The 19,272-nt window shown below is 46.5% G+C and overlaps 1 protein-coding gene across 4 annotated transcripts in view; it reads right to left on the reverse strand.

The window, feature by feature from the left end:
• Nucleotides 1–19,272, reverse strand: part of ADD2 (adducin 2) — a 141,955-nt gene that overhangs the window by 85,642 nt on the left and 37,041 nt on the right. The window lies entirely within an intron of this gene.

Here is a 19,272-nt window from a genome sequence, read left to right on the forward strand (position 1 = left end):
TTTTGCCATACTTTGGTAAGGCAGCCCTAGGAATCAAAACCCTAAATGACATTGTCACCAAGTCTAAAATTATTCCATTCTCCCCCAACCCCCAACCCTGGGTCCAGGAATGACCATTAGAGATCAACATTGAAACCTGGTTAGCAAGACAGGTTCCTGCCTCCAGCCCTTCCACCATATTTTAAATTCCTCCACAGAATTTCTATTCCTCCTGTCACTTTCCCTTGAAATCAAACAGCATCTTGAAAAGTCTGACATCAGAAAAGGGAGAAGATGACTTTTAAGTAGAAACACCCCTGAGAACAGCTTTTCAGAAACCCTGGATTTGCCATTAGTGATTTCTTGCCTTGGATCAGTGCCACCTCTTTTCTCAGCTTCATTTGTCTATCTCCATTAATTAAAGGGTTTAACTGGAAGAGCTCCACGGTGCCTTCTGCTCTGACATTCTGAAATTCCAGTGGGCATGCTTCACATGGGTGACATCTGACACATGGTACTCAGACACATAGGGACATGCAGGCCTGGTTGGGATGAAAAATCAGACAGCAGGCCCCGACTCCTGCTTAGGGCTCCTGTTGAGTTTTGTGGAGTTCAATGATACAAGTACACCTCAGCTTACAATGGGATTGGGTCCTAATCAGCCATATTAAACTGAAAAATCCTAAGTCCAAACCAATGTGATACACCTAACCAACAGTGCTCAGCGGCATGGCCAGGCTGAGCAGAAGCTGTAGCTGCTACCACTGCCCAGGATCTCAAGAAAGGATCCCACCACACATTGCTAGCCAGGGAGAAGATCCTAAATCAAACTCAAGATTCCAAGTAGAGTTTCTATCAAATGTAAATCACTTCTGTACCACCATAAGGTCAAAAACTCCTAAGCTGAATTATCCTAAGTTGGAGACTGTCTGTACATAAGAATCTCATTCCCAGGACAGCTCTTAGAACTGCAATATCATGTTTGATGTTATGTTTGCCTCAGCCTACTGGACTGATTCTTAAGAAGACTATAGGATAAATTGCTAGAACTAAATTCATAGCTCCCTTCCCCATTCTTTTTTTTTTTTTTTTTTTTTTTGTTTTATCTATTTATTTGAAAGGCAGAACAGACAGAGGAAGAGACAGGAGAGAGAGATCTTCCATCTTCTGGATGAGACAAATATTCTATTTCACTTCCCAACTGGCCATAACAGCCAAGGCTGGGCCAGACTAAAGCCAAGAGCCAGGAGATCCATCCTGGTCTCCCACACAGGTAGCTGGGGCCAAGAACTTGGGCCATCCTCCACTGCTTTCCCAGGCATATTATCAGGAAGCTGGATCAGAAATATAGCAGCTAGGACTCAAACTTTTCCCATTATGGGATTGAGAGGCACTGCAAGCTGTGGCTCAACCCACTAAGCCACAACGCTGGGCCCTCCCTTTCCCACTCTTAAGAAAAACTTACACTTACAAAGCTAGATAAATTAATTCGTATTATAAGAGATATCTTTATTTTATGAACAAAAATTTCTCTTAAAATAAACAGTATAACAAAGTAACTGCTTAACCAGCTCCTCCCCCACCTAAACACCCCAAGTTCCTTCAGATTTTTTCATCAAATGCACCAATTTCTAACTCCTTGATCATGTTGGTTGCTTTCTCCTGAACTCCAACCACCTCTCACCATACTTTGTAAGAATGCTAGAGTATAGCCGTCTCAAAATCAATCAATACATCAGAAACTTAGGAAAGGAACACATCTTGGAGTTTGAATATCATCTTCTCAAAATATTCCACAGGTTACAGAAAATGCACTGATGTCATGGGAAAGAAAAGAATCCTTGCTTTTCACAAAGACACTCTTAGTAAACTGCATCACAGTATTATAATGATCAGACATAAATATTTTTAGTGCTTGAGATTGCATATAACCCTTGTCAGGAATGGTTTGAGGATGCCAAAGAGGCTCTAAGTTCTGCAGCACACTCTGTTTGGACATTTGCCCACAAACACAGGCAAGGTGACCTATGCCTAGCAAGGACACAGAAACCTTAAAATAAGATACTGTCCCTAATTCTCTATCAATAACACTATTGACTATTATGCTTACAGTAAAGAAGAAAAATAAACCACAAGAATGGATTGAGTTCTTTAAGACATAAACTGTAGAGTTAACTATTATAAAGTTGACTCAATCCACAAAGAATTGTTTCTTGCTAATTATATATGTTCTCATTCACCCAAAAATGAGATTAATAATATCATAGGGTTGTTGTGATGGTTAGAATTTAAAAACAAACAAATATAAACGTATATCTATAGCCTAACATTAAGGGAGTACTAAATAAATATCAGTTACTGCTATTACTGTGGACACAAGTAGAAAGAGGATTGAGCCAACAGAATTGGCTAATGGATTAGATGAGAAAGTGAAGGAAAGGATAACTCCAAGAGTTTTGGTTTGAGCACCTGGGAGGTTCATGTCAGGAAAATGCAGAGAGGAATGTGTTTGAAGAATGGGTCCCAATGGTCAGGTGGATCTGAGATACCGTGTAGAAATGTCAGGAAGCAGCTGGGTGTACAAGTCCACAACCTCATACTCAACAGCAGAATCAGAACCACCTGCAAGCTTGCTGGACATGCAACTCTCAAGCCTATGGAATCGGAATCTATATTTTAACAGGACCCCCAGCTGATCAATATGCCCATTCAAGTTTGAGAAACACTGAGCTTGGGTTCTGGGGAGATAGAGACTTTGGGTTCAACTGTGCATAAAGCCTGGATAAGCCGTCCTAGAGAATGTATAAGGAAGACAAGGTGGCCCTGGGCAGAGCCATGCTGCTCTCTCACGCTTAGGAGTCTGGTGGAAGAGATGGAAACTATACAGAGGAAGAGGAGGAACAGCCAGTGAGGCCAGGGAAACTAGGAGGCCTCATAACAGAGTGTTCCCGGAAGTGGTGTTGAGTGCTGCTGATGGTTTGAGTAAGGCAAGAACCAAGAAGGGGCCATTAGATTTGTCAATTTGGAAGTCATCATCAATGACCTTGTGAGCAGCCTGGGTGGCATAGAGAGGACCACAGTGTGATGAAGCCAGTGGGGAACAGGAGGTGAGACAGGGAGCAAAGGTAACTGGTTCAAGAGGTTCTGCTGAACACATAAAGGAACGGGATAGGAGCTGGAGTTGCTGGCGCCCCCAGTGATATGGCAGCTCAGAGAGAGAGAGAGAGGGGACTGGGAGGGGAGGAGCTGATGACGCAGAAAAAAGCCAACTGCAGGGTGAAGTTCTTGAAGAGGCGGAGGGGAAAAGGAGCCCAGAGCTGAGAAGGAAGGGCGGCCTCACCAAAGCAGGGGCCACCTGACCCAGAACAGCCAGACGGGTGGTGGCTTCCGTAGTGGAAGATGGAGGAGCTCCCAGTTCACTGTTTGTTTCTCAATGAAGTCAGAGGCATCCAGCGTGTGAGAGCCTGGCTCTGTCCTGGGCACACTGCCACCCCACAGCACTTCCCCCACACCCCACACCATGGAAAATAGGGAAGTAAATGCCTCCAAACTGCCAGGTAGCACGGAATGCTCTTTTGAGACTTATGACCATGCATTTAAAAAGTTCCACTGTCTCCTGTACCATGCTTTATTCCTCCAAAGATGTCCTTTTTGAATGCACAGAAGCATGAACCACAAGAAAGTCCATCTTCTCCATCAATTCTCATTTTTCCGTAAGCGCTTCATTACGTTAAATGTCACCATCCGCCCAGCCAGGCTAGACAAGGGAGACATCGCACAGCAAGATGGTGATAGGAAAGGACAGAGGTCTTCTGTCCTCTCGGTGAGATGTATAGCTGAGGGGTGATGCCGGAATTAATGACATGAAAACAGGACATCTCGAAGCAGGAAGTTTTTCCTCACATTCTTACACTCCATGAGATCTGCTAGGAGATCCCTTGTGAGACAAGTACCTTGGTAAACACCACCAGAAACTGCTAATTGCCTTTAACTGAGTTTTAAAAGAGCCCAAAGTCAATAACTCCTCCTGCTTACCCTTCTTCCTGCTGGGAAAGCAATCAAATTGAACAATCACACAATTCTTTGAGCTCTTTCTAATCCAGCTACATAAAGTCCATTTCTGTGATCCACAAACCTAGAAGCTCATGCCTGGCTCTCGTCTGAGCACACCACTGCCCCATAGTGCTCCCTCCCACATCCTGCACACGCCAGCAGGGTGCACAGCCTCCTCCTTGTGTCATGTGGCCACCTCTGCCGATGTCTTCTCCTTCAAAAACCCCATCACTGGGGTGGGCATTTGGCATAGTAGTTAAAGCGTTGCTTGGAACAACTGCACCCCACATCCAGTGCCTAGGTTCATGTCAGGGCTCTGTTCCAACTTCCAGTTAATGCACAGGTGATGGCTCAAGTACTTGGATCCCTGCCACTCATTTGGGAGGACTCGGATTGTGTCCCCGGCTCTTGGCTCAGTCTGGCCCAGTCCCAGCCGTCGCAGACATTTAGAGGGTGAATCAGCAGATGGCAGACCTCTGTCTCTGCCTCTCTGTGTCTCGCTGCCTTTCAAAATTAAAAAATGAAAATAAAATTTTTTTTTAAAATGTCACCCAGGAGGCACCCAGACCCCACCCCGACTTCTGTCACCCCTCCTGTGACTCTCCTCCTCCTCTGACGACTTCAACTCTGGGCCGGCCATCCTCTCCTCACTTCTTCCTGACGACTTCAACGTCCACACTGCAATCCGCCCGACTCCTCGCCTCACATCTGCATGACCTCCAAACCAGCTCTCTCTCCTTTCACCCCAGGCGCAGCCACCACCACCCCCAAAGTCACACCCTAGGGCTTGCCATCACTCAGAAGCTCACTGCCTCCACATCTGGAAGTCACCCTCGTCCAGTCTCCCTACCTTGCTGTGTATCCCCCTCTTACACGCCCCCTATGTCTCTGAGGCCTTTACTCACTTCTTCACTGTCTATCGCACTCTTCACACTCCTCCTTATGTGGCTTAAATTAAAAAGCCCACCTGCATAACTACTCTCTTGTAAAACACCTCTCACTCACCTACCATGCTCTCCACTCCCCTGTCCTCACCTCACCAAGCCCCACCCTTGGTTAAACCCTACAAACCTTGTTCCTGGCCTGCATCTGTGCAGCTGAACCTTGCAGACTGGACTCACACCACACCTTCCATGTGGTTTCATCACATCGCCAGGCAACCTGCTCTTCCCTGGTGTGCCCTCTTCCAGAGGATCACTTCCCACCTTCTCATCTCTGCTTGCATCTCCCCACACCCTCCTCACCTCCATGCTCAGCCAGTGATGTCACCTCAAACAGTGTAATGCAAATGCCTGCAGCCAGCCACCACTACCTCGCCCTCCGTGAACCCACTCAATGCCACCTCCCCACAGAAGCGTCCCAGGGCCACTCTGGCTAAAGCAGCCTCCTCCTGTGACTCTCCCTCATGTCACCTGGATTCATCTTCTGTATAACGGGCATCAATACTCAGCTCTGTTTGCACATTTAGCTTCCATCTCTCCTTACTAGAGTGTGAACTCCTGGCTTACCAAGTCATCCCCAGCCTCTGGAAGAGTAGCTGCATAGAGCAGGTGCTCAGGAAAAGTCAGTTGACCGGCTGACTCACACGGTGAAGCCACACCAGCTTCCCTACCACTGTGAACAATGACCCGCTGTTGCCAGCACACCTCCAGCAATTTTAAATACACAACTTCCGGAGCATCTTTCACTTAACCCTCCCTTTGCCTCCCAGTGAAAATTAGCAGCGGGACTATTTAGCGGGGCCACACTTAAGTATTTTAAAGAGAGGCATACTGGGGCCAGCACTGTGGCATACTGGGCTAAGCCTCCATCTGTGGTGCCAGCATCCCATATGGATGCCGGTTTGAGTCCCGGCACCTCCTCTTCCAATCCAGCTCTGCTTTGGCCTGGGAAAGCAGTAGAAGGTGGCCTAAGTGCGTGGGCCCCTGTACCCATATGAGAGTCCCAGAAGAAGCTCCTGGCTCCTGATTGGCCCAGCTCCAGCCATGCTTCTATTTGGGGAGTGAACCAGCAGATGGAAGATCTTTCTCTGTCTCTCCCTCTGTCTGTAACTCTACCTCTCAAATAAATAAATCATTTGAGAGAGAGAGAGAGAGAGAGAGAGAGATAAATGTATACTGAACTAAAGACCAGAACTTGCAGCAGATTTAGAAAAGAAATCAATATTACAGTTTGTATTCCTTCCTTCCCTCCCTCCTCTCCCAAAGAAGCATCCCTCATAGAACCCCCAAATCCGGGAAAGCAGAACCCCAGAAGCAGCCTGCGCAGGAGAGAGGGATCAGACCCCCGGCTCCTGACTCCATCCTCCTGAAATCACCCTCTTCTTGGGCGATTCCACACACACACACACACACACACACACTGATGAGCCTCCGCTCCCCTCTTGAGTCTGCAGACACACTCTTCCTGTTTGCCCGAGAATGGCAGAGCCGTGCTGACATTTACAAGACAAGCAAATAGCCAGAAAAGAGATACTGTGGCATTTCAGTACACGAAAAGATTCTCAATGTCACTGATCATTAGGGAAATGCAAATGAAAACCAGAGTAAGATACCTTTCTGCACCTTTTGTGATAGCTAAATCTCAACAAACCAATCAACCTTGGCAATATCAAGTACGAGCAACTAGAATTCTCACACATTGCTAATGGGAATGCCAAATGGTACAGTCCTTTAGGAAACAGTTTGGCAGTTTCTTATAAAGTTCAACACACACCATACCACACTGCAATCCCACTCCCAGCCATCTAGCCAAACTACACAAAAACCTGTATACCAACATATACAATGGTTTTATTCATGACCACCAAACACTGGAAACCACACAAATGTCCTTTAGTGGGTGAATAAACAAATTGTGGGACATATATCTAAAAGTTGTATTACTCGGTGATCAAAAGGAATAAACTATTTATATTTGTAATGTCATTTATATGACATCCTGGAAAAGACAATACTAAATGCAAAAAAAGATGTGTGACTGCAGCCTCCTGTATCTATGACGTTGGGAGGAACACGATAAGAAATAATACAGCAACACAGACTGAAGACAAAGCATCTTTAAAGAACGTGTGTCTGACCTACAGTGGCTACACTCTAGCCTTGAAGAACTGACATAATGACGCAATACCTAAGTGTCATCTTGCTGCCTGCCATCTGAGTGCAGGCAGTGATCCATCTCAGCCCCTTCTTGAATAGGGCACAAAAGGACCTCCAGGCCGGCGCCGGGGCTCAATAGGCTAATCCTCCGCCTTGCAACGCCGGCACACTGGGTTCTAGTCCTGGTCGGGGCACCGGATTCTGTTCCGGTCGCCCCTCTTCCAGGCCAGCTCTCTGCTGTGGCCCGGGAAGGCAGTGGAGGATGGCCCAAGTCCTTGGGCCCTGCACCCGCATGGGAGACCAGGAGAAGCTCCTGGCTTCAGATCAGCACAGTGCGCTGGCCACAGCGCAATAGCCGTGGCGGCCATTGGAGGGTGAACCAACAGCAAAAGGAAGACCTTTCTCTCTGTCTCTCTCTCACTGTCCACTCTGCCTGTCAAAAAAATAAAAAAATAAAATAAAAAAGGACCTCCAAACCCATAGCCACCTGGACCCTCTGACTGGCTAAATCAAAATGACTGACATCCTAAGGCAGACACCACCTTGCAGCCTTGTCCAAGTGTTTCACCCACACGGCCTTACATGGGCAGCAGCACAAAACATCCCTAAGCCCAAGGACTGGATCATGAGAACTACGAAGTGGGAGTGGAAACCCTCTTTCTCAAAATCTGGTTGACTTTAAAGAGGTTATCTCAGCAGGACTCAGATAGGAGAGACACCAAGATGGTTACCCATGCACCTGAAGATCTGCTCTGCAAGTAGGAGCACCCCCCCCAGCCCCCCCCACCACCACCACCACTTTCTTGGCCCTGGCCCTCCCTTCCCAACAGGCCTGTTCTGTCTCAGGATGCATCCACATATCCATAGCATCCCTATGGACCCGATTCACTGCAATAAAAACCAGGCTCCTTTGCATAAATTGAAGCTACAGATCTGCTTTATAACACTGTAGACTCAATTAAGTGTTGCTTCCTGGGTGTCCAAGTTGAAGAAATCTATAGATTATTGTCCCATTACTATAAATCAACTTAATAGATTTATTCTTTCACAAGAGTCTCATTTTCATTTTGTGTTTGAAGCTAATGTTTAATGTCATGGTTTGACATGAAAACCTCCAATTTTAATAGAACAGCAAATAGTATAAATAGCAGCCTTTTTGTAAATGAGGTAAATTTTGAAAAACTACAAAACGCGAGAGCATACTCAACGAACTCCAAGGGCCCATCCTTCAGTAGCCTGAGCTGCATTGCTGCTTGCTGAGGAGATCCCTTTTATGACTCTTGTTCCAGCGTACTTCGTAGGAGAACTTCCTTTCACTCTGAAAAGTACACCAGTTTATGTAACAGACTACACTCACTATCAACAATTGTCAATTCATAGTCTATCTTAGCTCACCTCTAACCTCACTAGCCCTACATACAACAAATTATTTGGAGGGGCCAGCGTGTGGCTCATAGGGTTAAGCTGCTGCCTGCAATGCAACTATCCCATATTAGAATACTGGTTGGAGTCCCAGCTGTCCCACCTCTGATCCAGCTCTCTGCTAATGTGTTTGGGAGAGCAGCAAATGATGGTCCAAGCACTTGGGACCCTGCCACACACTTGAGAGAACAGCATGGAGTTCCTGGCTCCTGGCTTTGGCCTGGCCCAGACCCAGCTGTTGGAGCCAGTTGGGGAATAAACCAACAGACAGAAGATCTCTCTCTCTCCCTCTCTCTGTCATTCTACCTTTCAAGTAAATAAATCTTTTAAAAAATTATTTTGTGACAAATTTTAGCTATTACATCATTTCATCCATAAACATATCTGATGTCTTAAGGGTAGATTTTAATTCTTTGATATACAAAATATTGATATATCTTCAATTCAGAACTAAGTATAGTAAGTACAGGCTTCAAAACTCACAAGTTTCATAGCCTGTAATTTTAGCAGTTAAGATATATTGCACAATCCCAAAACCTGTTTAGTCTTTTTTAAATTGTTTTCTGTTTTAAATTTATTCAGTCAACAGAAACAGGCACAAAGAGAGCGTCCGTCCTGTGGTTCACTCCCCAGCGCCCACCACAGTCAAGGCCAAGGCTGACTCAGGAACACACCCAGGTCTCTCACAGGAACTGCAGGAACCCAGCTTCTTGAGCCATCACTGCTGGGGTCTGCATTGGCAGGAAACTCGAGTCGGGAGCTGGAGTTGGGGCTGGAACCCAAGCATTGCAGTAAGAGACGCAGGCATCCCAGTCAGCATCTCACCCACAAGGCCAAGCACCCACCCCGTAATCCTCATTTGCATCCCTAATCCCCATTAGACTATTAGCCAAACTCTCTCATTTGCCACTTCTACTTCTCTGGAGTCTGAATAACTCTGCCAGTGAGTTATAGAACTAAAGGTCAGTAACCCTAAGCGGGGTGGGAGAACGTGACACTGTTTCTGGATGATCCCAGAGGGGTGCTGCAGCTATTTGGAGGCATTTATACAATAAAGAAAAGCAAACTTCGCCACGGTTTGAATTTAAATCATGGTCTTGGTGGTAGGTTATTTCACCACTAGGTGTGGCCTGGCTTCTTACTCCAGATGGTAGGCCTGTTCAACTCTAAGCTGTCTCCAAAGACCCCATTAAACAGACCCACAGAGATTCACAGGGAGGGGAGAGGTTTCAACAGTTTTCTGGAGAGTAAATGGCAGAGGGCGGGAGAGTAACATTTGAGAGGAAAGAGGAGGCTGGAGCCCTAAAGATGTCCCTGACTCTGAGATGGCAGGGACCGCAGGGGGCCAGAGGGGCTAAAAAGGCTGAACTCGGGGGCACAAAGTTCAGGTCTCTGTACAGAGTGGCAGACCGCGCCCACCCCTCACATGTCCGCAGTCGGGCACTCAGCTGCCGTCTCCCTCTTTATGTCAATGCACCATGCTTGTACTGCCCTGTCAGCTCTCATCCCAGGATGGATCTCTCAGGGAAACTGCATGCTCGCAGGGGAGAGCTGGAGCAGCTACGACGGTGCTGTGGGGAGAGCTGGAGCAGCTACGACGGTGCTGCGGGGAGAGCTGGAGCAGCTACGACGGTGCTGCGGGGAGAGCTGGAGCAGCTACGACGGTGCTGTGGGGAGAGCTGGAGCAGCTACGATGGTGCAGGTGCCCTTTGAGAACTTCTCAGGAGAGCGTTCTGGGACCCTGACAATGGAATCCATTTGAACTTCACCCTGGGAGCATTCTTTATGCAGTGGCCCAAGGGTTGAGATATTGGAGCCCCTGAGAAGGATATGAACTTATAGCACGTTTTTTATTGTGCAGTGAACAATATCAATGCCGTCAGATAATGAACAGTTTTCAGCTTTCAGAATTACCTTACAGACAGATCATGGAAACTAACTGTGGCCATGGAACAGAATATTTCAGCAACTTTGGTAAGGTGCAAGTAAACACCGAACTACAGGGAATGAGGTAGAAACCAGCAAGGAAGAGTGGTGACAGCCTTATCTTATAGAGCATCAAGTGACAAAATCAACAGCCCATGGGATGAGAAATCTGGTTTTAATAAACACACTGTCTAGAGTTGTAAGACTGACCAAGAGAAAGGCAGTGAGGAGGAGATGTAGTATAATTTCATGGCAAAATGTCCCTAGATGACAGCTGAGGTAGATAAATCCAGGAACAGCAGTGCATGCATACTGAAGCAAGACACAACCACCGCAGAACAAAAAAGCACGGCTAGGGGGCCGGCGCTGTGACATAATGGGTTAAAGCCCTGGCCTGAAGCACCTGCATCCCATACGGGCGCCAGTTCTAGTCCTGCTGCTCCACTTCCCATCTAGCTCTCTGCTATGGCCCTAGTCCTTGGGCCCCTGCACTCGCATGGGAGATCTGAAAGAAGCTCCTGGTTCCTGGCTTCGGATCGGCGCAACTGCAGCCATTGCAGCCATCTGGGGAGTGAACCAGTGGGAAGACTTCTGTCTCTACCTCTCTCTGCAACTCTTTCAAATAAATAAAAAAAAGCATGGCTAAAACTAGTTAGCCTGTGGGTTGGGGTCTGAGTGGGGCAGGGACTGTGCTTTTTGATAGAACCCTTGCAGTCCTGTTTGATTTATTAACACACCCATGCATTATTGCCTTCAAAAAGCTAAAAATCGGCCGGTGCCATGGCTTAACAGGCTAATCCTCCGCCTTGCAGCGCCGGCACACTAGGTTCTAGTCCCGGTCGGGGCGCCGGATTCTGTCCCGGTTGCCCCTCTTCCAGGCCAGCTCTCTGCTATGGCCCGGGAAGGCAGTGGAGGATGGCCCAAGTCCTTGGGCCCTGCACCCGCATCGGAGACCAGGAGAAGCACCTGGCTCCTGGCTTCGGATCGGCGAGATGTGCCGGCCGCAGCGGCCATTGGAGGGTGAACCAACGGCAAAAAGGAAGACCTTTCTCTCTGTCTCTCTCTCTCACTATCCACTCTGCCTGTCAAAAAAAAAAAAAAAAACTAAAAATCTGCAGAGAGGAGGAGGAGAAATAATAGTGTATTTTATGAAGAGAAAGGATGTCTCGAGAATCGTATGGCAAGAACAAGCAGGGAATGGTTAAGCTGGATACTGCATAGCTATGGTAACAGATGCAACTAATTTAGGACACAAGCGAGGGTGTTGGAAAGATCCAAGGAAAACGTGGTGTTAATGGGAAGAGGAATAAATTCTAAATAAAAGGATGCTGGGATAATCAGTATGTATACTTTGCCATCTGACACAAGTAGAAGAGGAGAGAGCTGCTCCCGCCCTCACTCTTCACTGGGTCTCTTCACAGATTTTTTTAAAAGATGTATCTACCTATTTATCTATTAATTTGAAAGTAAGAGTGACACAGAGAAAGACAGGGACAGTGAGAGAGATCTTCCATCCACTGATTCACTCCCCAAACGTCCACAATAGCCAGAACTGGGCATGGCTCAAGCCAGGAGCCAAGAACTCTTTTCTGGTCTCAAATGTTCACTGAAGTTTTTTTTGTTTTTGTTTTTGTTTTTGTTTTTAAGCAAAAGCCCAGAGATTCTCATGGGGGTTCCATACCAAGGGAAGAAAGCAAACATAATGAAATGCATACTCAATAAAATAACACAGGCAGAAAATCATATTCACTGTTAAATGAGATTCTGTCTTCTAAAGTCCGCATGCACTTCAAAGTTCAATAAATTCATTTGTTCTTCAAGAAAAAGAATCTGTCAGTCACATTCCAACGCACTTATATGGATTTTCCCTTCAACAACATGGTTCACAACTGAGCACAAGAATTTCACTACCCTTTCAAAATTCTGCAGAAAATTGCCAAAGGACTGTAAAAATAGGAACAAATCTGCATCGTTTCTGGTGCCCAGGAAGGCTGCCATCCACGCAGCAGGAACTGTGAGCGTCAGCGTCTTTGCAGCGTTGGCTCTTCCCATCCAGGAACACGACGTCCCATCTCCTGAGTCCATACAGTAGTTCTTATTTGGTGGGAAAACGGTTCAGTTCAGCCAGTTTCATGTGTAAGGACACAACAATGCAGTGTTCTTACGGTTGCAGCTCTGTTCTTCCCTTTGTCCCAAATGGCATTCCAGTCTTGTGGATTTCTTTTTTTGTCTTAATTTGGCTTGCTGGAAGTTTATCTCATTGACTTTCTAAAACAATCAACTTGTTAAATCAAAGGTGAATGGAGGACATCTAGGGAGGCAGAAGGAACTCATGAAATGTGTGGAAATGTGTAGACATTGATCAGGGTCGGCACAGCCTCAGGAAGCAGAAACCCACACCAACAAGCCCCAGCAGAATGAAGGGCAACCACGTGGACCCAGGAACCAAAGTCAAACTGGGTCTCATGGAAGCTAACAGAACTGGAATCAGTTCAAGGAGTCATAAACCAACCAACAAGGAGAGCAAAGGGAAGACCCATGATTTCTCTCCTGTTTTGGAGGATTTTATCTTCTCATCCTGGCCCCGGCCCCTGTTTGCAGATGGCCTAATAGGACTGCCAGCCCTGAAAGTCCAAGTTCTCACAAGTCCATGCCTAGTCAAGCCAACTGTCTGTAGGGGGCTGGGGCAAAGGGTGGCAAATGATCCTTGGAGCTGCCACTGATGAAGCCGAGGGATTTGCTGCTCCACCTGGTAAGATTTTGCAGTGGGTTCAAGGCTAGGCATGGAGGAGTCCATTGCAGGTCACAAATGAAATACAGGTTTGTTTTTGGGCAGCCACATCCTAGGCTCCCCGGCTTCCAGGTCCCACTTGTGAAGCTCATGGAGTCAGAGGCCTCCAATCAGAAAAAGTACGCTAAGGTTAGCTCCTGCCAGCTCAGGCAGCACTTGTGTATCTACGTCTATTTTCACCTGCATCCGTCAGGATGTTCAGAGTCGATCTTCTTGCAAGCTGGTTAAAGCCTGCCTTCACTAGAAGCCCCCGCCCATAAAACTGAGAGTCCACAACCCAGGGTGGAAATTCTGGTAGACTTCCTAGAGCCCTTGGATTTACACTCCACCCCTCACTCCACAGACCATACAACACCCAATCAGCCCTTTTGCACTGAGCCTTGGGATTATCTTAAGAATCATTACTAGGATATTGCCACTTCTTCCAGGAAGGTCCCTTATTGAATCAGGGACTGGCTGATACCATGTGCTCTGCAGAGTTCTTCAAGAATCTTGGTCCATTGTTTGTTTTCTCTCTGTTGTCCACAATGATGATAGATCTGTTTTCCCTCTTGTCTTGGGTCATTTTGGAGAAAGGAAAGGTAGGCCCATGCTGCCATCTTGAAACCATTGCTATCTATGTGCCAGAACCCTATGCCCCCAACCGAGATCTCCCTCCTGGATCTTAGCCCAGAGCCACACACCTGCCTCTCTACTGACCACCTATACATCAAACTCATCTCAAAGTGACCATTGTCTTCCACAAACCACCTCTGCCTTGGATATGCTGGGTTACCCAACAACCCACCAAAGATAGTTCTGACCATCAGCAAAGAGCTCCAAACACTCCTAGGATAAATATACTTTTTAAAGCATCTAAATAGTGCTCATGGAGAGGAGTGGTATAGTCACAACACTCAGCGAGACAAATGATACAATTCCAACTTCATAAAGTTTAAGGAAAACAAGTCTGATCTATTTTGTTTGAAGATACAAATTTAGATTATGAAACTATAAAAGCAAGTAAATGATTAAAATAGGGATAGATATTTGGTGCAAGAGTTAAGTTGCTGCTTAAAATATTTGAAAGAGTTATACAGAGAGAGAAGGAAAGGGGGGGTGGTCTTCCGTTCACTCCCCAGATGGCCGCAATGGCTAGAGCTGTGCTGATCCAAAGCCAGGAGCTTCTTCCATGTCTCCCACGTGGGTACAGGGGCCCAAGGACTTGGGCCATCTCCCACTGCTTTCCCAGGTCACAGCAGAGAGCTGGATGAGAAGTGGAGCAGCTGAGACTCGAACCGGCACCACATGGGATGCCAGCACTGGAGGCAGCGGCTTTACCCGCTACACCACAGCGCTGGCCCCTGTATTTTTAAGATTTATTTATCTATTTATTTATTTGAAAGGCAGAGTTACAGAGAGGCAGAGGCAGAGATCTTCCATCCACTGGTTCACTCCCCAAATGGCCACAATGGCCGGAGCTGGACCAATCCAAAGCCAGGAGCTGCCTCTGTCTCCCTTGTGGGTGCAGGGGCCCAAGGACTTGGGCCATCTTCCACTGCTTTTCCAGGCACATTAGCAGGGAACTGGATTGGAAGTGGAGCAGCTGGGACTCGAGCTGGTGCCCACATGGGATGCAGACACTGCAGGCAGCCTCTTAACCCTCTACACCACACGCCAGCCCAGTAATCTTTTTTAACACTTTATTTATTTGAAAGGCAGAATGGCAGAAAGGGAGGGAGGGAGGGAGGGAAAGAGGTAAGTATCGTCCATCTGCTGGTTTACTCTCCAAATGGCCATGACAGTTGGGGTTGGGTCAGGAAAAGCCAGGAGCCAGGAACTCCATCTGAGGGGCCTGCATGGGGGCAGGGGTCTAAGTACTTAGACCATTTTTCACTGCCTTCCCAGGCACATTAGCAGGGAGCTGGACTGGAAGCAGAGCAGGCAGGACTCAAACCAGCGCTCCAATATGGGATTTGGCATTGCAGGCAGCAGCTTAACCCATTGTGCCACAATGCTGGCCCTCTTGTAATCTTTAACAGATCACTGAACATAAAGAAAACTTAAAAATAGATTTGAATAATGTAATCAATAAACTTGCTTTAATTAAAACAGTCAGACTTTGTACCCTCAAAAACTAGACTTCCTTTCCACTTTATTCAATAATATCAGCAAAGTAGTCTGCTTTGGAAGATAGGTTTGGACGAGTCTTTGCTAGAAGCTTCTCTCTCCATCGGTGCTCTTTCAGTTTGGGATTTAGTGGTAGAGGAGAGGCAATGTGGAGAAATCACTGCTTTAAAATTCTCTCATAGAGGCCGGTGCTGTGGTGTAGCAGGTAAAACCGCCACCTGCAGTGCAGACATCCCATATGGGCACCAGTTCAAGTTCCAGCTGCTCCACTTCCAATCCAGCTGGGAAAGCAGTGAAAGATGGCCCAAGCCCTTGGGCCCCTGCACCCCCGTGAGAGACCCAGAGGAGGCTTCTGGCTCTTGGATTCGGATCGGCGCAGCATCAGCCGTTGTGGCCAATTGAGGAGTGAACCAGCTGATGGAAGACCTCTCTCTCTGCCTCTCCTCTCTGTAAATCTTTAAAATAAAATAAATAAATCTTAAAAAAAATTCTTTCATACTTTAGTTGGCTAAAACTTCAGTAGCCAAGGTGCGTGTTGGGGTCTAAAGCTGGGGCTGCAATCTTGTCTCTAGAGATTCAAAAATGCTATTCTAAGAATCTTGGGCATGTTCCTGTACACAGTTCAAAATGCCTAAACCACACAAAAATCCCTTTTGAAGGAAAAAAAAAATCTATTGACCCCAGGGTTGATCTAAGCGATTTTTATTAAAATGTAACCTAAATATGTATATTCATAAAGACCAAGTCTAAACATCTCTGCTTTCCAGCTTTTTTATTACTAAATGCCAAAGCAAATGTACAAATACAACTACCAAACTTCAAAGTGTCAGATTAATAAAAGTCGATTTACTGCAACAGGTCATGTTGTCTTGCTGAAATGAAAACACCATTTGGAATTAACAACATGAAGTTGTAGCCTGAGGTCTACTTTCTACATGCTATCATTTTTAGAACTTTGACAAGACTAATATAGGTGAAGCAAAACAGCCTTAATAACCTCAAAAACGTGTTTGCATCTTGAAGACAATCAGGTAGCAGCTTTAAAAAATCTGCCATCCATCTACTCTGCAGTGGCTACATAAATGAGGCATCATCTCAGACTGATAAAAATAGTGATAATCATTCAAATTTATTGAACTTTACTATATGTTCCAAGTCTCTCATGAATTGTTATCAATTCACTAATTCCTGTAATATTGCTATGAAACTATTATCACACATATATACAATGCTATGTTCTCATAACTAACTGAGGAACAGAGAGGTTAAATAACTTGCCCAGAGTCTCACAGCAAATAAAAAGAAAAATGGGATTTGAAATCAGACAATCTGACTCCACTTAACGACTCACAAAGCACCTTTCTCATTACCTGAGATGCAGAGTACTTCATGTGTGTTACTAGCTCAGTGTAGGTGATTGAATCAAAGTATTGCTAACACCAACAACAGCAACTTTCCCATTGCATTTTGGACCACACCTGTTGTGATAAACTCTGCAGTGTGGTGCATAGGAAGGTGGGTTTGCAAGAGATCTTCGCTCCTTGCCAGTATAGCAGCTGTTCTCTTCATCTGCCAAGCAGGTACCGTGGGCAGACTCTCCACTAGTCACACTCTGGGCATCCTCCCCTCCCCTCCGGCCCACTATGACGCTACCCACCAGGCCTGCCCCTGGCTCACCAGGAAGGGGAAGGCACAAAGGACAACATGGGCCTCAGCCTCGGTTTGGGACTTGTCATCATAACGATCCAGAACACACTTTCAATATTAATGACTATCACCGGAATGAAACCACTAGTTTTAGAGAATGCCCAGGTATCTCAAAATATACATATCCTCAGAACCCCGGGGGGTCTGAGGGACCGGTGTCGTGCAATCATGAGCTCACACCAGGGGCCACTGTCAGGGGCAACCCAGGAGCCTTGTCCTGTGTCTGCCGAGGGGGTAATGGAAGACATCATTCCAACCACTAGATCATCTTTGGGAAAAGTTCCTTTGAGCCAAGAATCATTGTGCTTTTATTAAGTGGTTATTTTGTGTTCTGGCATGTGATGCTTTGTGCTTTTCCTAAATACAACTTATAATTACACGCACATTTGAGAGATTTCTGTCTGTTTCTTACACTTGTCTCTAAGCGCTGTCAGGGCAGAGGGCCACGCCCAGCTGCTTCAACCCTTTGTTCCCAGAACCTCTCACTGACACTGGCCGGTCCTCACTGAATGCCTGTTGAGTGAACAAGTGAGCGAATGAATGAACAAGCACATGGAACATATGAACCATGGACAAGTCCATTTCGTTTTTGCATGAGCTGCTGGGAAGTTTAAAGCTGCGTTTGTTCCCGCTCAGAGCCAGCACAGAGGGTTGCATGCTTATGTTTTCATATGAGCCTCAGTCTAAAACATATTATGTCTCTATCTTTGATTTTTTTTTTCCTTTTCCAGATACTTCCAAGGTAGGCTGCCTTTCTATAGTAAACTATCTTAAAACCCCTGTGGAACGAGGTAGGAAATCAATATATTTAAAAACCTTGACACTAAGTCCTTTGCCAATAAATACACCTGATCATCTGTAAACTATAAGAACAGTTGAGGTTTGCTCATTTCAACACTATATGAGTCATATTTAAAACAAATTCAGCCCAAGCTGGAAATCACAGGTGACGTGCCATTGCAGGCATGGCTGTGTGCTGTTCCTATGACAAACACGTCTCTGACTGGACCAGCCAACAAAATAGGGCTGGCTACAAAACTGTTATGCATTTTGGATCAAAGAATGATTTATCTTCAGTGGTTTTCCAAAATGCGCTGATATCATCCTAATAACAAAAAGTTTGCTTCAACTGGTACCTGTTGGGGAGGAAGTGAGGGGGCTGGGCAAGGTCCTGGTCTACAGGCATGGGGAAAATTCTGCTTGCTTCACAAAATAAAGGTAGAACATCAGAAAGTCAAAACCTCAAATGGGCTAGAATCCTCTTTAAAATTTCTGACATATATTATTCATATGCTAGTGGGAGGTGTCACTTGCAAGGCTGAAATTCACTCCAATGTTGGCCAGCCATTGCTTTTTCCTTCAAATGAAACAGTTTTCAAGTCCCATCAAGGAGAACACCTCTCATGGCACAGGTTGAACATCTCATGAATCCCAGCTAGACCCACAAACGCGAGGAGAGGTGGGGACACTCTCTGCAATCCCCCAGCTCCAGCCAGGACGCGGAACCTGGCCCTCTTAGGAAACAGAAGCCGTTTCTATTCTTTATGAGGCTTATGGGAGTCAGCTGGATCCTACAGGATGAACTGCCAGAGAAGAGAGGCGTGGGCGCAAAGCAACAGACGGGTGACACTTGCATATCACAGAAAAATGACAATTTTTAAGAATTTGATAGGATGTGGGCTGGGAGGGGTTGCCTCTTCAATTTTTACGTTTTATTAATTTATTGCCTTTTTTTTTTTTTTTTTTTTTTGGCAGAGGATGGAGATGAGGGACGAGAAACTGGAAAAGGAAAGGCAAGACAATAGGCCAGCCCAGCGCCTGACGAGCATCCCGAAGGGGCCCGTCCCTGCCCGCCCGCCCTCCCCCAACACCAGGTAGACGGCGGTGGCGATTTCAAAACAAGCAGCCGCAGACTCCCGCCTCCAAGGCCCAGGTGTCCTCCTCCGCGTTGCAGGAGGAAGAAGGTGACGAGGAAAGAGAAGGGAGGGAAGATGGTAGCTAAAGGGGCACAGGGTGGCAACATCTCCTCGGGGACAGTGGCCTTTTCCCCCTTCAAAGTGGTGCAGTCGCATCAGAATCCAAACCCCCGGGGCCCCGCTCACGTGTCAGCTGCCTCGACCCGAACACAGCAGGCAGTGGCCGCTGCACCTGCTCCAGCTGCCCTGCGGCAGAGAGCGAGACCCCAGG

Source organism: Lepus europaeus, chromosome 13, assembly GCF_033115175.1.
Source record: "Lepus europaeus isolate LE1 chromosome 13, mLepTim1.pri, whole genome shotgun sequence".
Taxonomy (NCBI): Eukaryota; Metazoa; Chordata; class Mammalia; order Lagomorpha; family Leporidae; genus Lepus; species Lepus europaeus.